Here is a 17563-nt window from a genome sequence, read left to right as displayed (position 1 = left end):
ACATACAAAAAATTAAAGATTTTGCAGAGCAAACGGACAGTCTACAGAACGAGAGAAAATCTTTTCAAGCTGAATTTTACTTCTGGGGCTCAGAACAGATTTCCAAAGCACTGCAAATTTTAAGCAGAAAGGAAACAGAATTGACAATCAACAGGCCAAAGAATGACCAGAAAGTTCTCAAAAGAAGAAATGTAAATGGTCTATAACTTTTTTCAAAAGTATTCAACATCTTTATTCATTTTTAAGCGTGCTTGCATGAGCACGCATGCGTGCATGCGTGTGCCCGCGTGCGCACGCACGCACACACACACACACACGAATCACAATATATATGATCTAGCAATACCCTCATGGGCAAAAATCTAAAGATTCCATAGTTTACTACAGAGATATTTGTAAATCCACGGTTTTTGCTATTATAATAGCAAGGGAATGGAGCCAACCTACATCTCCATCAACCAATGAATGGAAAATGAAAATGTAGTAATATGAGAAAATGAATTTTATTTATTGTCTTAGTTAGGGTTTTATTACTGCGAAGAGACGGTATGACTAAGGTAACTGTTATTAAAAAACATTTAATTGGGTCCAGCTTCCAGTCTCAGAGGTTGAGTTAACCATCATCATGGTGGGAAGCATGGCAGTGTCCAGGTAGACGTGGTACTGGAATAGCCAAGGTTTCTACATTATGATCTAAAGGCAGCAGCAGGAGACTATCCTCCACACTAGGAATAGCTTGAGCATAGGACCTCAAAGACCACCTCAACAGTGACACACTTCCTCTCACAAGGCCATTTCTCCTAATAGTATAACTTCCCATGAGCCAAGGGTATTCAAACCACTTCATCCAGGTATGAAAAATGAAATTTATAGGATGTATATAGATTTCAAAAGTATAATATTGAACAAGATGATTCAAACTCAAATAATAGCAACAACAACAACAACATACATACATACATACATACATACATACATACATACATCTTTCCTCATATACAGATCCTAGTCTATAATACACAGATGTATTTACAGAAACAGATGTTGAATGGGTACCATCTGAAAAGAGGGTGATGTGAGGTGATTACAAAGAATATGAGGTCAGCAAGATAAAACCTGAATCATGAAGAGGCTATAAAAAAATGAAACTATTATTTTTTGTGTTTCAACTCACGGTGGATATGTGAATTCAAGTCTCTAAATACTGAAATACCAAGAACTACTTCATATTCCATAGAACCAACAACATGTGCTTCCTTTGAAGCAGGGATTGTAAAAGTTGGTCTCCTTTTCACTCTATTGATCAGCTGTGCAGTAGGAATTGACATGATTAGCCACAGAAGAAATTTGTTACATTGTCTCACTTAGAAAAAGTGAAATAAAAAATCATTAATTAGAAAAAAATCATTTGAGGGGTGGATTTGAAATTTTCTCCCCTTTTCTTCTGTTTAAAGCTGTATCAACTTACTTTATTACAGTGTTGTTGAACATGCAAAGTGGTTTGATATATGTAAAGTATGGCTTTCAAAAAGAAAACAAATAAAAAGCAAGACATAAGTAGAAAACTAAGAAACCAGCTCTGTGAACTTGGCCAAACTTCTGGTTTCTCATATTCACATCAATGTAAATGAATCCAAACTTTAACTGTCTTAGCCAGTGAGTGTGGTTTATGGCAGAGCCTTAATAGAAGGCTCTTCCCTTAGCATCCCTTTGATATATCTTTTGGGACTCCAGACTGCCCAGACTTGTGGTCAGTTTTGAGAGATTTGGCCCACAGAGCAGTAATTTCCATATTTTTTGTTTCTGAACCAGTCTCAGACCCCCTGGCCATGTTTGTGTTGAGACCTCTGTTACGCTGATCTCATCCACTTAATATCCCTGTGCTTGCTGTCAAGCCCACTGATTCCCATTATCCATTTCTTATACAAGCAAGGACCTATTCTTCACTGAGGGCTGTTGTATCTTCAGCAATTCGGACTTTCTCAAAGTGCTGTACCTTTCTATTTAACAGGGGATAGACCTTCCTACAAGCTAAGGGAAGATCAAGCTTACTGCTCCCACGTGGAACAGATAGACCATCTTCATCTCCCAGCTTGCTGCTCCAATAACTCTGGACCGCTTGTGCCTTCAAGGGTATCTTCTCTTCAATTATAGGAGCCGTCCTAGGTCTCCGATAAGCTCTTATTCAAACTGGAACACCTTCTGAAATTCTTCCCCTCAAGCATCTGGATAACATTCAAATGCAGGAATGCCGCTGAGCATTTACCTTCCGGAAAGGGTTATCTCAGATCACTCAGAAGGCCAAAAGGGGGCAGTGTTACCTCTCACACTCCGGACTAACTCTCTAAAGGAAGGCAGCTCCAAATATTTTGCTGAAAGTATAGGAAATTTCAAAATCTAAATGCAATGTTAAGATAACCTGCAACTTCTGGCCCTTCCACTCACGCCTCAGCTCCTGAATAACAACGCGGAGGCTTAACTTTATTTAAAAATGTCTAGGCCGTAAACTTGGGCTTATTTCCCAACTAGCTCTTAACTTACATAACTTGTTTATTCTGCTTCTCTGTCTGTCACAAGGCTAGTTACCTTTGCTCAGCTTCATGCTTCCCACTGCCTTAGAGTACAGGGCAAATCTTCCACCTCTGACTGCCTCCCAGAGTTCCAATCTCTCTGCCTATGTCCCGTCTTCTAATCCTGCCTCAGTTTACTGGCCATCAGCTTTTTATTAACAGGTGATGCTTACACATACTACACAAGAGATTATTCTTACCATAAACAGTTGTTTCTTAATAAATACCTTGTACATTCTGACTATTTTATATATTACTTTCTTTAATCTCATGTGTTCCAGATAAGCCATGGAATTCTTTTGTTTGGTGGAATTTAGACAGCATTGGTGATACCCTTCTCAATTCCATGACTGTGGAATGAGTCATTTGTATTAAGAGCTCATTGTTTCCTCTAGTTGAGGACTCTGGAGTTTTTCAGGCTGACTCTGTAACAATCAAATTAGTTTGTCTTTGTGTGCTTATAAATTTGCATAAGAAATCTACCTCTTTCATACAAAATCTTTCAGGGAATTCACACAAGGGATTAAGTTATTGTTATTGCAAATTTTGGAGAGTTTTTCCTACCCCTAGTCACCACATGTTACCAGGGAAAGTGGAGCCTTTCTTGGTGTTCTCAGTCATTAATAAGACAATTTAAGAACAATTTAAGGTTCAAAAGGAAGTTGAATGACAATTTTATTAGAGCTTAAAAGGGTGGGCAATTTCTAGTTCTTGGTAGCTTCCCAAAGAGGAAAATGAAAAGAAGCAAGAGAAAAGACCACATGAGAATCTCAGTCACATGGCAGCCAAGTGGACATGAGGCAGGGCCAAAGCATTCAGAGAAAGAAAGGAAAGACCCAAAGTACTAGAGAAAGCATATTTAGGTTCTGGCAGCATCTGAAAAGAGAGGAAAGAGAAGAAAAAGGAAACATTCTGTGTTTCTGAGTCAAGATTCAAAGGAGGCTGACTCAACAGAACCTCCTGCAGCTCTAAAGCCACTGTGCAGAGAGCAGGCATTCTGGGAAGAAAAGATCATTATCTCATTAAGGGCGAATTATTCCTCCTAACACTCTGGCATGGCTGATGGTGCGTCTGCTTTCCTGAGGAGTAGTCCCTTATTCAAGTGGTTGGCCTGCTCATTTGAAATAGTAGGTGTCTGTCCTTGACAAGAAAACCACTGTAGTGTTTTCTTTTCCTCTCCATCATTTTGAGCCCCTTAATCCTGAATTTTAGTGTCCATGAAAGAAATCGAATTCCTCCTTTGGTTTCTCAAAAAAAAAAAAAAAAAATCTAGAGTGTACCTGTTGCTTGGGATTCTTACTAAAGCTACTTATTCTTAAGGACCACAAAAGTAGCTTCAAAAAGTCCAACGAGGTAGCACAGCTTTTGTATGTGAACTCTTTGACAATTGAATGTTTATATTTCAGGAACTTGGAGCATATGCAAAAAAGCTCTTATACTAATCAGAATTTCATAGGGTTGTTCTCTGCAGTTACATGTGGAGTGGGTTAATTATGAACCAGAGCCTGGAAAAGTTTAGCACACTGAGAAGATATCAGAAATATCTCAAATGAATATTAATGTTTTGAAATGTCTATGTAATTGAAATCAATTTAGATGTAAAATAATGTGAAGATGGTAATGCAATGGCAGAGCCCCACAGATAAATATGTCAAAACACATCAAAATTTCTGGCTGTGGTGGAACCTGCATTGCAAGCAGGCTGCTAGGTAGGTATATCTGGCTCCATTTTTTTGTTCTATTTTTTTCTTCTGAGTTTTATTATTTGCATCTCTAATGAGAAAATTTGGGGTCTGGAGCTGCTGATTTTTCTTGGAAACAATATTTTCATTTTTAGCTTCATTTAACATTGACTGACATACAGTTAGGCCCAGGTTTCTGTTTGAGAGTCAGTAGATACACTTTTTAAGTAATTTGTAGCAGTCAGGTGGATATGCCATGCTGCCCTTTATATGAGCTATCTAACTAACATAGAGGAGGACAGTAGAGTAGTGATTGAAAGAAGGGGAAATAAGGAGATATTCTTCTGTGGGTCTAAAATTTTTCGAGTGTGCCCTGTAGATCTGCTGTGTGCACAGTGCCTACCGGCAGTTACATTTGCTGTACACTTGAGGCTTATGTTCTAGTGTACATACCACTTTAAGCATTCTTACAACAAGATTAAAAAGTACAAATGTGTACCAGAAGATTTCGGGAGGATTCTGATGACAGCTTGACTGATCCAAACTCATAAAAATTAAATATACTAATTGCATGGGATGTTTTTAAAGATGCAAGCTGTACTTCGCTGAAGCTCCTAATTAAAATATGTAGGCAAAATGTAGGTTGGGATACATTTTTAATCTACTATAAAAGTCACCTGGAAAAGGATAAGAAGAGTGACTTTAATGTGGACAGTTGAAGAACCAAGGTTAAAGACATGAAATGAATGGAATTGGGGATATCTATATCTCTATCTATCTATCTATCTATCTATCTATCTATCTATCTATCTCTATCTATCTATCTCTATATCAATCTATATATATATACTAATATATCTATATATATCTATATCTATATATATCTTTATAATGGTATTGTATTTATACATATTCAGAGAGATTTCAGGTATGTCAGCCTATCTGAGATAGAGTCCCCAGGCTATGGGTTGCAAAGTTCTATCTATTCCTCCTCATAGGCTTTTCCCTCCATTAGCATATTTTCATTACTCATTTATCCAGATTTAACTCTCTTCCAGAAGACATCTGCCTCCTTATGAACATCATGAAGTGTTTTTTCTATGAACGTCTATGAACCTTGCAGTATGCTTTCTTTACTGCTATATTTTCTTAAATAATAGCTTTTACTAGTATAACGTTTGTTTACATGGTTCTGGGTATGTAAAGAAAACAGCATATAAATATATTATGTCCTCCTTACTAGGTATTTTGAGTTTATTACCTCTCTTCTTTCCATTGATCTCCTTTGTTCCCTTACAAAGTTTTGCTTCTGAACTAAGTCATATATTTATACCTCATTTTATGTACCTATACAAAATCTAGGAACCACAAATGAGAGAAAACTCGCATGGTGGTATGAATGAGAAGGACACTAGGCTCGTATATTGGAACACACAGTCCAATGTGGCCTTGCTTAGGGAGTTGTGTCACTTGGAGTAGGGTTTTAAAAGACTCAGGCTTTTATCTGTCTCTGCCTTTCTTCTTCTCTCTGTTCTTCTCCATCTCCTTCTCTGTCTTCCTTCTCTAGTGGTTGTATCTCAAGATGTGATCTCTCAGTTACCTCACTATCTTCATCCCTGCCTACTTGTGTCTATGCTCTCTGCCATGATTGTCATGGATTCTAACCATGCAAAACTGTAAGGTCCAAACAAATACTTTCTTTCAGAAGTTGACTTGGTCATGTTGTTTTGTTGAGATAATAGAAATTAACTAAGATAATGGGATATGAGTATTTCTGAGACTGGCTTAACTTTGCTTAATATGTCTATTTGTCATGTTTCCTATGCCTATTCTTTGTACATTTTTGTTGTTGTTGTTGTTGACAAATGTGGGTAATTACTAAATACACTGGCTTACTACAATGTTTTCCTATAGAAGCTCCTCAAAAAGTATTCAAGTGAAATATTTCCTTTCTTTATTCAGGGGCTGTCATTACTAAATATATTCATTTACCCATGATCGGTATTATTCTTTTGTTCCTGTCAAAATATTGATTTTTACAAACATACTATAATTTAAAGATGAACAAATGAAAAATCAAAACAGCATTCCATAGCTTTGACTTTATTAATTGCTTCTCTGAGGTGCGTGAAACTCATCTCTCCTTCCTCAGTCTCTCATCCCGAGAGCTTTGTTTCTGTTTATCTTGGATTTCTCACAGACACCCAGAAGACAGGTCAACCATGTCTACCTTCCAAGTTGATTATGCAAATCGAATGAGTTGACTGTAGAATGCTGTCTTATTATATGTTGCTTCTTTAAATATCCCCCAACAGGCCTAGCCAGGAACAAGACAAGTGGTAGGAATTGAATTGATTGACTTAATTCTGAGTGAGCTGGCTTTCAAGATTTCATTATGTTCCCCACACGCCTCCTTTTCATGTTCTTTCCTCTTGCTGCACTGTAAAGCTGTTTAGAATATACGCAGCAGCATATTGGCTTTGGTTTTATTTCCTGATCAAATTGGAAGACTTTGGACTATAAACTATATTGTAAATCTGATATTCTTAGACTCTCTATTACAAAATATTGCATTATCTTCATTTTCTAAGTAGGTTAGCTATTTCAATTATTTCTAGCAGTCTTCTGAGAGATTGTGACTATGTGTAATCTGAGGAATTACTTTAATATCTAAGGAAAACCAAGAAATAAAACTGATTTTCCAGTCTCCCTTTTTGGCCTTAGAATGATAAAGTTTGATGTATGCTCCTTTATGAAAATGAAATGGCACTGTTTTTAGTTGTCTGTGTTTCTAAGGTGATTGAGGTGGGTTTGATTTTTATGTTTTCTCTGCTTCAGCTTCTACTCTGAATTTTTGCATGAAGCGCCTTCTGCTGTCTGATATAGAGTGGGCTCTCATTAAATGTTCACAGAATAAAAAAGACTGTAGTGATGTATGTGTTCATATACACCTTCTGTTTATTCCATTTTATTATTGCTGATTTACAAATTTAAAATGAATCTACAAGAAGAAAGCTATGAGAACACTTTCTAAATTAGGTTTATAAACTATTAATTTTATAAAATTGGTAGGTGTTAAATCAGAACAATAAAAATCACAAATGAAGCAATCTAGAAGAAATAAATGATAGTTTACTGTAAAAAATTTCAGTTTAAATACAATTACAGAATTAAAAAACATAACATGACTTCTCTCAAAGCTTTAACATATTAATCTACATTAGTATTTTCCAGTATAGTACACAGTGTTTTCTCAGTTTATTAATCCCAATAATTAGAAGGGCTTTTGGTTTTGATCAGCAGAAATATAGTTCAAGAGGTATTGGATTAGAGGCACAATTAACCATTCCGGTTGCCATGGTTAGATTGGTGTTAGAGAAACAAGGTTCTGAAGACATGTTCAAATGGTTCATTACAATAACAAACAATTACCCAACATGGTGACTGCAGTTAACAACAATGTGTCTTCATCTTAGGAATGTAGATTTTTGACTTCTACCCACAAAATTGATGTGGGTATATGTGTATACATATATACATTTGCTCATTTAAGCCATTACACTGCAAAGGCATATTATGAAAGGTACAAATGTATACCATAAATAACTGTCAACTGAAGAATCATAAAAGTAAATAAGGAGAGGTCTTTTCAGCTATATTATTGAATGGATAGTCTGGGGAGGACAAAGGATGACCAGGGCAGCCTTAGTCCTGCTTCCTCCCAGTTTTAACCCTCACAGCTCCAAGGTAGCAGCTCTTTCCCAGTAGTTCCAGAGAAACCGCACTTATGTATAAAGGTCCCCCCAAAACACTCTTTACTGCTTTACTTCCAAACAGATTCACAGTGGCCAGAATGGCACTTATTTCTACTTGGTGCTGAGTAAACTGCAGCTCATTTTCTTTCCGCAAGACACAATCCTGCACAGACGGCTGTGAGCAGGAGAATAGACCACTCCAAATAGGTACCCTGAACTGTTTCTCACTCCACAGTGGGGGAAAGGTCATTAGATACATTTGAACCCCAAGAACTGTGAGGAGAGGAAAAGAGAGGAAAAGGGAAGGAAGAGAGAGGGAAGAAATGGATTCAGTAGAGAAATTTGTGTTAACGCATTCATAGAAAGTTGCAGGCCAGTCTGGGCGGCTTCAAACATCCATAGATTGATTGTTTTCATTTTATATCTGCCCTCTTGGATATCTAGACAGTATGCAGATAACATACTCCGTGTCATGTCTTGATGTAGTTTTACCCAAATTACAGGCTAATAATTTATCCTGTTGTTTTGAGGATGGTGGCAGAAGTCATGCAATTCTTGTCAGAGACAAATGACTTTAATACTCATGATAAAACAAGCAGCATGGCTGCCAGTATGTGTGTCACATGTTCCTGTGACCCATGTCTATGAGATGTGTGTGGATGAATGGCTCCCATGCAATAGCATGCATCACACTGAAAGGAACTTGGGATGTTCATTCCTTTTGTAAGTGGAACTGAAGGACTAAGCAGATCTGCCCTTTGAGTATAGGGAAATGTTACCTAAGTTCTCCGGCTTGCTCAGTGCAATATAATTCTGATAAAGGGCTTTGTGTAAAGGACAGTAATGGCTCTTCATTCCTGACACATCCATCAAGAAATGTATAATAGCAGCATGAGAGATATATGGAGCGCCGTGCCCTAATATTTAGCTCGAAAAGGTTGCTTTCATGCCATTTATCCAGATGACAAGGCAGACAGAAAATGAAGTTGGCAGAGCTTTGTACAATTTCTAAGGCCATGTAAGAGACTGTCTACTTGAACATGTAGTCATGTTCAAGTTCAGAAATCCTGTAAGCATACCCTGAGGATAATAAGGCTTGTGGGTAAAGGGAAATAACGTTTCTTTACCTATGATTCCAGAACATAATTTCCTTTGTATGAGAAAGAAGAAATGAGATAACTTTGTCTTTCAGGGAAAACATTCAATTATGCTTTCTTTATAATGCATTAATTTCCAATTATTAAAGAATTGGTTAAAATCTTTTATGAAGTGTCTTTGTGGGAATGAAGAGCCCAAAAGAGTCCTCTGTGGGCCATGTTCTAAATCTGGCCTTTCTGATTGTTTGGCAGTTTATCAAAAGCCACTTTAATCCTCCTAAATAGCGCTTGATTGTTAAAAAAAAAGCCTCCTTGTTCCAGGCTTGTGGAGGGAGCTAGGATTATTATTTTTCTTGACTTCCTGTACACAGGCTACACAATTACCAAGTGGTCGTGTATAAACAAGAAGCCGTCTCATGCCGATAAATGGACTCCCACTATCAAACAGGGCCCCAGGAGTCTGCACTAACCACAAGCTGAGACACAGCAGAGAGCGTGGCATTCATTTTAACAGCGGGCATTGATCATTGGTGACATTACCTGATATGGCTGATAATCTAAAGCATTATGACTTCTGAGCAAAATCTGATTCATAAAGGCATATAAGGAGATAAACCTTGACAAACTAATAGAAATTGCCTGGGATGCTTTGAATAGAGTAATCTTATCTATATTCATCAACTAGCCGGCTCTCTCCTCCCACTAAAATGAGGTAAGGTACATTCACAACTCTTATTAAGGCTAATAGTGGTTTCAGAAGCAAATCCCTTGGTCCTCCACAGGAAAGGACACCAGCCCCATTTTGTACTAATATCCTGCAATCTTGTGTCAGTTGGAGTTAATTGGTGGAAATCTGGGATACAAGCAATTTGGAATTAATCTTTTAAAATGATGTTCAAAGTAGCCGCCAGTAGCAGGGAAGGGCATGAAAGCAGTTGGCCTATCTTTTCTTGTGTTGACAGTGTGTTGTTACTATACCGGGGCCAGGGAATCTGCTTGTAGTTGTTCCCACTTCTTTCCCCAGATGGTCTTCAATCAGGAAGGCTGTGGATAAAGAACATTGTCAGGGATTCATTCTTTCATGGTAGAATTGGCCTCTGAGACATAAAAGTAAATTCAGCCATTTATGTATTTTTGTGGAATTTGGCAAGCAGTTATCTATCTCTGCAAAGTAAGTTCATCATCAATCATGTCAATTGTTCTGCTAGACGTAGTAGCATATGCCTGTAAGTCCAATATTCAAGACTGAAACAGGAGGATTATTGAGTTTGAAGCCAGCCAACCTCTACAGTGAAACCTTGTTTCAGAAAAACAAAGCAAACCAAAACATCACCACCATCTAACCAACCAACCAGCCAGCCAGCAACCAACTAATTAGACCCCAGGTCTCACGCACATTAAACATTAAACAGGTTAAAAAAATCTCTCAAATTTTCTTATATTTTTCTCACAATTGTTTTCACTGAAGATGGAATACATAATACAATTATAACAATAAAGAATAAAACATAGCGTTCTCTTAGATTCTTCAACTAGATTTGATTGAGAAAGTATTGCTGACAGAAGACTGAACTACCAGGGGCCCAACATCTTCTAGAATCACGTTACTCAAAGAAGAAAAGACATCCTGCATGATAAAGAAGGGATGGCATTTGGTTTCTTGATGAGGCATCTCAAAAACTGAAGGAAGGAAAACAAAGCTTGAACCAAGAGTGGCAGAGAAATCAGAGATAGAGTCCCTGGTTGACAGATACTTTGGAGAAGAGAAGTGGAGAAGGAGGTTATCAGGTGATACTAAAGTATGGATCTGATTTATGGCCTTCATTTGTCACTGTGACAAATTCAGGAAAAGCTGCATCCTTCGCTGAGCTATATAGGCATGAACTACCTGGAGGGTGTAGTCCAGGAGCTGAGTATTAATTATAACCAGGTTAATTTGAGAGCATGCAGGGTTCACATTGGTATACAGGATTCATAGTGGTATAGATTTTTCAAATAGAGTATTTTGGTTGAGGAGACATGGGAGAACCAAATTGGAAGTTCTATGATATGGCAGACCAAAATATAGACTTGCAAAGAAAATGGTAACAGGTAGGAAGCTTTAAATCAATAAGAAGAGAAGGGGAAAAACTGTAGCAAAGAGAATGGGCAAGGATGTGCAGGTCCATTTTTGTGCATGCACAGATGTGTGTGCCAGGGGAGATATTTTGGATATTTTAGAGGGAAGCTGTACCTTAAACCTTGCACTGTTCTGTCATCACTGGGGACAGGTTAGTTGTCCCTTCACTTCAGATATCCATGAAGAAGAAACTCCTGTGTTTGGCTGCTTTTCTCATCACTGTGACAAAATAGCTTGAGAGAAACAGCCTTAGGAAGAAAGCATTTCTTTTGGCTCACAGGGCCAGACTGGACAGGGCATGATGGACTAGCTCACATGGCAGAGAGGTAGGAAAGAAAGAGGGAATGCCAGCATTTCTCTGCCTTTCCTCCATTCCTTTTATCCCATCTGTGTCCCCAAACCATGGATGGTGACACCTATATTCAAGATGGTTCTTGTCCCCCTCAGCTAATCTTTTATGGAAACACCCTCAGAGATGTACTTAGAGGTGTAACTCACCAGTTTTCTAGATGATTCTAAATTCAGTCAAGTTGATGATGAAGATTAAGCATCAAATTTCTCCTTGGAGGTTGATGTGTGTCACTATAGTCCTCATGCTGGTACCTGAGAACCTGATGTAGCTGTGACAAAGAGGAGCTTATGTCTACAGAGCTCTTCATCTGGAACGTCTTAGCACCCTACCTCTATTAGGAACAGAAATACTTGGGAATGCTTCATGTCTTAGATATGGAGACAAAGACTTGGTCTGGAATTATTTCAAATACTGCTCAAAGAAATGCCCTAAACTATGAGCAAACTGTTATGTGTAAATCTGAGGGCGTTCCAGAGAAGTAGAGAGTTATAGCAATCAGTTAAAAAAGAAGTACCACTGAGGTCATGGGGACTCTACTCAGACAGGATGTGCACATAGGTGTCATAGTTACCTTTTTTATTGCTCTTATGAGACACTATTACTTTATAAAAAATGAATTTAATTGGCACCTCACAGTTCCAGAGGGCTAGAGTTCCATCACCATCCTGGCTGGGAGCATATCAGCACTGGCATAGAAGCTGAACGCTCACTTCTTGATCTACAAGCATGAGTTATAGAAAGAGAACAGGGAGTGGTGTGAGAGCTTTCGACACCTCAAAAGGCTCACCCAAGTGACATACCTCCTCCAATGAAGCTACATCCAGACCTTCTCAAAGAGTTCCACTAACTCTAGACTGAGTGTTTAAACATATGAACCTATAGGGCGCATCATCATTCAAACTGCCAGAGTGAATGTTCAAAGGACTCCGGAAACATTCCCGGGAAACATCTCAGTTTTCACCACAAGCTGAGCATAGAATGCAGAGTGTCAGCTTAGGACAAGGACAGGCATCAGCCAAAGAGAATGCTCTGATCTCAGTCCTTGGATTCTTTCTAGGTTTTCCTGCTCTCTAGGTAGCAGGATGCGTACCAGGGTGAGTGAGGGAAGAGATTAGTGGAGGGGGAGAGCAGAGCTGGTCCTACGTCCTCCAAGAAGACAGATCCCTCACTGGTGGACCAGTCTTTAAAGAGAGAACACTTGAATGGCTCTTAGTACCAAAACTCGACTTAATGTGATAAAGACGGTCCCGTGACCCAAAATAGCCAGGAAATGTGCATGATGTTAGAATATGCAGGAAAGCTGGACCGACAGTGGTCCTCAAAGTCTGGTTCCTAGGGTAGCAACATCAGCAACACTTGGTACATATTAAAAGTAACTGGCCAAGCTCTACCAAGCCTCTTTCAAAAGAAATTCTCTGGGCTTAGTAAAAAAAAATGTGTTGTGCATCGAGGTTTGAGAGTCAAACCTTGACCTGGAGAATAGAAAAAAACTCAAGCTTCTTAGCAGCTTCACTTTCTATCCTGCTAATGATATGATGCAGGAAAAAGGTTGAAAATGCAAAATACACTTGCTAGCTGCTTGAGGTTGTAGAAATAACGAAAACAATGTGTTTTTGGTTGTGTGTAGGATGAAGGCATGTGTCTATATATACACACATGTGCATGTTTGTATAAATACACATGGAAGACAGAGGTTGATGCTATGAATCTTCCTCAATTGCTTCCTAGTTTGTGTATTGAGGCAGGGTCTCTCATTTGAACCTACAGCGCATCACTTCAGCTAGTCTACCTACTAGCTGACCCAGGGAACCTCTATCTCTGCTCTGAATGCTGGAATTACAAGTGGATCACTATAGCTATCTGTCTTTTATGTGAGTGCTGGGGCTGCAAACATTTGCTTACAATTGACTGGCATGTACTGTACTGACTATGCCATCCTCCCAGGCCCAAAGCAATATTTTTTTTTTAAAAACTGTGTGTATGTGTGTGGGCAACTGTGAGCACTGCATTCATTTAGAGGTCAGAGAACGACTTATAGCAGTTGGTCCTGTCTCCCCTCCCAGGGGTGCTCTGGGTATTGAACCCAGGTTCTCAAGCGCTTATTCTGCTGAACCATCTTACTGGCTCCAGCCAAAGCAATATTTTAAAACTAATATTTGTAGGCACTCGAAGCTGACTTCCTGCCAGGACATGTTAGTGAACTTTCTAGGTGGCCAGCCTGCACATTTGTGGTCTTCGGCATGGCAGAATGGACAGTGTTATCAAAAAGGAGACAAATAGGAGCTATCCACAGTCCTATCACAATCACCTCATGGCTCTCTCAAATGGATGGATGACATTCAGGACAATGACAAATTTATTCAGTGGTGCTAGGGTTTTCTTTTTTATTCCTTGTTCTTTTTATTGAAAATACACCTTTTTCATACACTATATTATGATTAGATTTCTCCTCCCCCAGCTCCTTCCATTTCTGTACCTCCTCAAATCCACTCTTTCTCCCTCCCTCTCATAGAAAAAGAAAATACAGTGCTAGAGTTGTCTCTTTTTCTTCTGTTGTTTTGTCCTATTCTGCTTTGTTTTAAATCTCATTTAATGATTTAATGTTATTATTATTCCTTATTATTATTCCTTATTATTCCTGTTTTTTTTCTCCATCTTTATTAAATTGGGTATATCTTATTTACATTTCAATTGTTATTCCCTTTCCTGGTTTCCAGGCCAACATCCCCCTAACCTCTTCCCTTTCCCTTCTATATGGGTGTTCCCCTCCCCATCCTTTCCCCATTACCGCACTCCCCCCAACAATCCCGTTCACTGGGGGTTCAGTCTTGGCAGGACCAAGGGCTTCCCCTTCCACTGGTGCCCTTACTAGGTTATTCATTGCTACCTATGCGATTGGAGCCCAGGGTCAGTCCATGTATAGCCTTTGGGTAGTGGCTTAGTCCCTGGAAGCTCTGGTTGGTTGGCATTGTTGTTCACATGGGGTCTCAAGCCCCTTCAAGCTCTTTCAGTCCTTTCTCTGATTCCTTCAACGGGGATCCCGTTCTCAGTTCAGTGGTTTGCTGCTGGCATTTGCCTATGTATTTGCAATATTCTGGCTGTGTGTAGATCCAGATGAGAGGGGAGGTGGGGAGGATCTGGGTTTGGGCAGGGGAAACTGTAATCAGAATATATTGTATGAAATAAAAAAGAAACCCATGGATCATCAGATTCTTTTCGGATTTGTAGGTGTGTCTGTTGGGTGAAAGGCAGATAAAGGTGGGATATGAGGAGACACATAGGATACAGGAGTACAGAGATGAGATAAGGAGAGAGGAAAACAGATGTATTTATAGATAGAACTGCAGGATTATCAGTATTTAAAATTGGAATACAAATCCTTTTGTGAAATACATCTTTAGAAATCATTCTCCCTTTTCAAATCATTGTGTTTGTTCCAACTGGGTGGGAAATTTCATCTTGAATCTCTGTGACGGTTAAAATTGTCAGCCTCTCAAAATTTAGGATCCCCTGTGTGTAAAGCCACTGGGCAAACTGAGAGAAAAGTTTGCAGATTCATGTAATCAGACTGTGAAGACAGCGCCATCCCATGGGCTTCTGTCCTAGACTGAATTGCATGAAGCCAGCAAACTTAGTGAAGGCAATGTTAGCATCCGCCTCGTGTTCCTGTTACTCAATGTCCTGCTGCTATGAACCATATCCTCAACCGTGAGTCAAATAAGCCTTTCCTTCATCAAATGGCTTTTGTTGGGAATTCTTTCCTAGCAATGAGAAAACAAGTACAATTTCTCATGTTATTTAATGTGGCCCAACACATTCAACAATAGCTCGGTGAATGCTTGTGGCTAGACAAGACAGTAAATTGTTCTTTCACCAATGCAGATGTTTGCTTATGGAGGCTCCTCTTGCTGGTTGTGTGGGAAAGTGATGACCAAGATACTTTGTGTTTGTACAGAAGTAGCCTCATATTACAAGTCTCACTAGGAATCGTCAGTATAATGTGCATTACAAAACATCCATGGTTATGTTGTGACTGCTTCAACTTTCTTTCTGCTCTTACCTCCCACCCTCTTTTTTATTTTATTTTATTAGTTTTTTTGTATAAGGCTCTTGTTCTTTCTGGACCAGCAAATATTTTGAAAATGACAAATTCTCATGTAAAAAGTTATACAGAGGCAAATGCTCGCAGGCAACCATTGAACTGAGAACAGGGTCCCCATTGGAAGAGTTAAGAGAAAGGATTGGAAGAGCTGAAGGGGTTTGCAACCCCGTAAAAACAACAATACCAACCAACCAGAGCTCCCAGGGACTAAACCACCATTCAAAGAGTACACATGGACAGACCCATGGCTCCAGCTGCTTATGTAGCAGAGGATGCCTTTTTGGGTACCAATGGGAGGAGAAGCCCTTGGTCCTGTGAATGCTTGATGCCCCACTGTAGGGAAATGTCTGGGTTGGGAAGCCGGAAGGAGTGGCTGGATGGGTGGGAGAACATCCTCATAGAAGGAGGGAGAAGGGGCATGGCATAGGGAGTTTGTGGATGGGAAAGGGAATAACATTTGCAATGTAAATAAATAAAAATCCAATAAAAAGTTCTATCAGTAGTAAGAATTAGAAAAGGATTCTTTTTGTGTGTCTGTTTTTTCCTGCTTTCGGTACATGTGTGTTATTGGGTAGACGGCAACCTCAAGTCAATGCTCAGAACTCTTTTTCATTTGAGACAGTCTTTTCAGTGGCTAGACTGTCTTGTCAGTGAACTCCAGGCAGCTGCTTGTCCCTGCCTCCGTAGTCGGGAGATAATGGAGAGTAAAATCTGAGGACATTATGAAGGAAATGGTCATGTCTTGGTGCTTCAGCAGAAGAAAGGCTCAGTAACCATGGGGAGGCTGCCTAGAGCTCAGCTTGTGGACTGAAGGGTGGACCTAGCAACAATCACCAGAGCACATCATGCTTTTTCTTAGTGCCTGCTTCCTTGTGAAAGCATTTTTTTTTTTTTTTTTTACTGGACTGCAGTTGAAAGCATAATTTGATGTTACAGAGACTCTCGGAACTTTAAACCATTCTCTTCTCCCTTTTTTAATATATCAACACAAACAAGGCTAATGTTCCATTTTGCTGGCTCCAGATGTCCATTGTGAATGTAACTGATGAGCCAGTGGAGGCCCAGCTCCCAGACAACCAACGCTGGGAGTGAAAATGAATCGCACATCCTGCAGGTGCCTCTACTGTGGGAATCTTTTCACTCTGAGGACAGTTAATAGGAGAGGCAGCTGGTCAAAGAAAGCCTTCAGGCTATTCCAAAGTTTCTATACCAAACAAAACAAAACGCTTCATAAAAACTTTGCTTGAAAGTGGAATTTTAGAAAAACGCAGCTACATACACTCATTTTATTTAAACAATTCTAGTCTTTTTCATGCCTCAAAAATACTATTTTTAAGAATTAGATAAGTATAGTATTCAGAGTTGTGATGGACAGAAGAACTTTCTATTTGGCACTGAACTTGTATTTGACTTAAGAACAAAAATACAATGATTTTCCTATCTTGTCTATCATCGCTGCACACAATCTGATTATTCTGAAATTATCAAGTTTTTTTTCTAGCTTAGTATTTGTGTCAAATGCTTTCAAAGACACCTAATGAGATCCATATATGTGGATGGCATTGGTGTCAGCCTGGGGAGAAGCATTTATACTTAGCATTTGAACTACATCTCACCATCTAATTTTCTCAATCAAGATTTGGGAGCCTCTATTGCTGCATCTGAATTGTCTGTAGAAGTACTTATGGCTGCAGAATGTGGAATCAGAGAAAAGTATCCTTGAGAAGTTCCCCCTCTCCTTTTCCTCAGATGCCCTGACACATTAGAGTGTTTGTGTCTTCCCACTTTGCCCTGCGATGACTCACTGGATTCCTCCTCTTCAAAGATCCCACATTCTAAAATAATTTTCTTCCTTGCAACTCTGTTAAAATGCTGACTCTTTCAGC

The sequence above is a fragment of the Rattus rattus genome, chromosome 4, assembly GCF_011064425.1.
Source record: "Rattus rattus isolate New Zealand chromosome 4, Rrattus_CSIRO_v1, whole genome shotgun sequence".
NCBI lineage: Eukaryota > Metazoa > Chordata > Mammalia > Rodentia > Muridae > Rattus > Rattus rattus.
The sequence above is the reverse complement of the archived record's forward strand: the minus strand, read 5'-3'. Positions refer to the sequence as shown.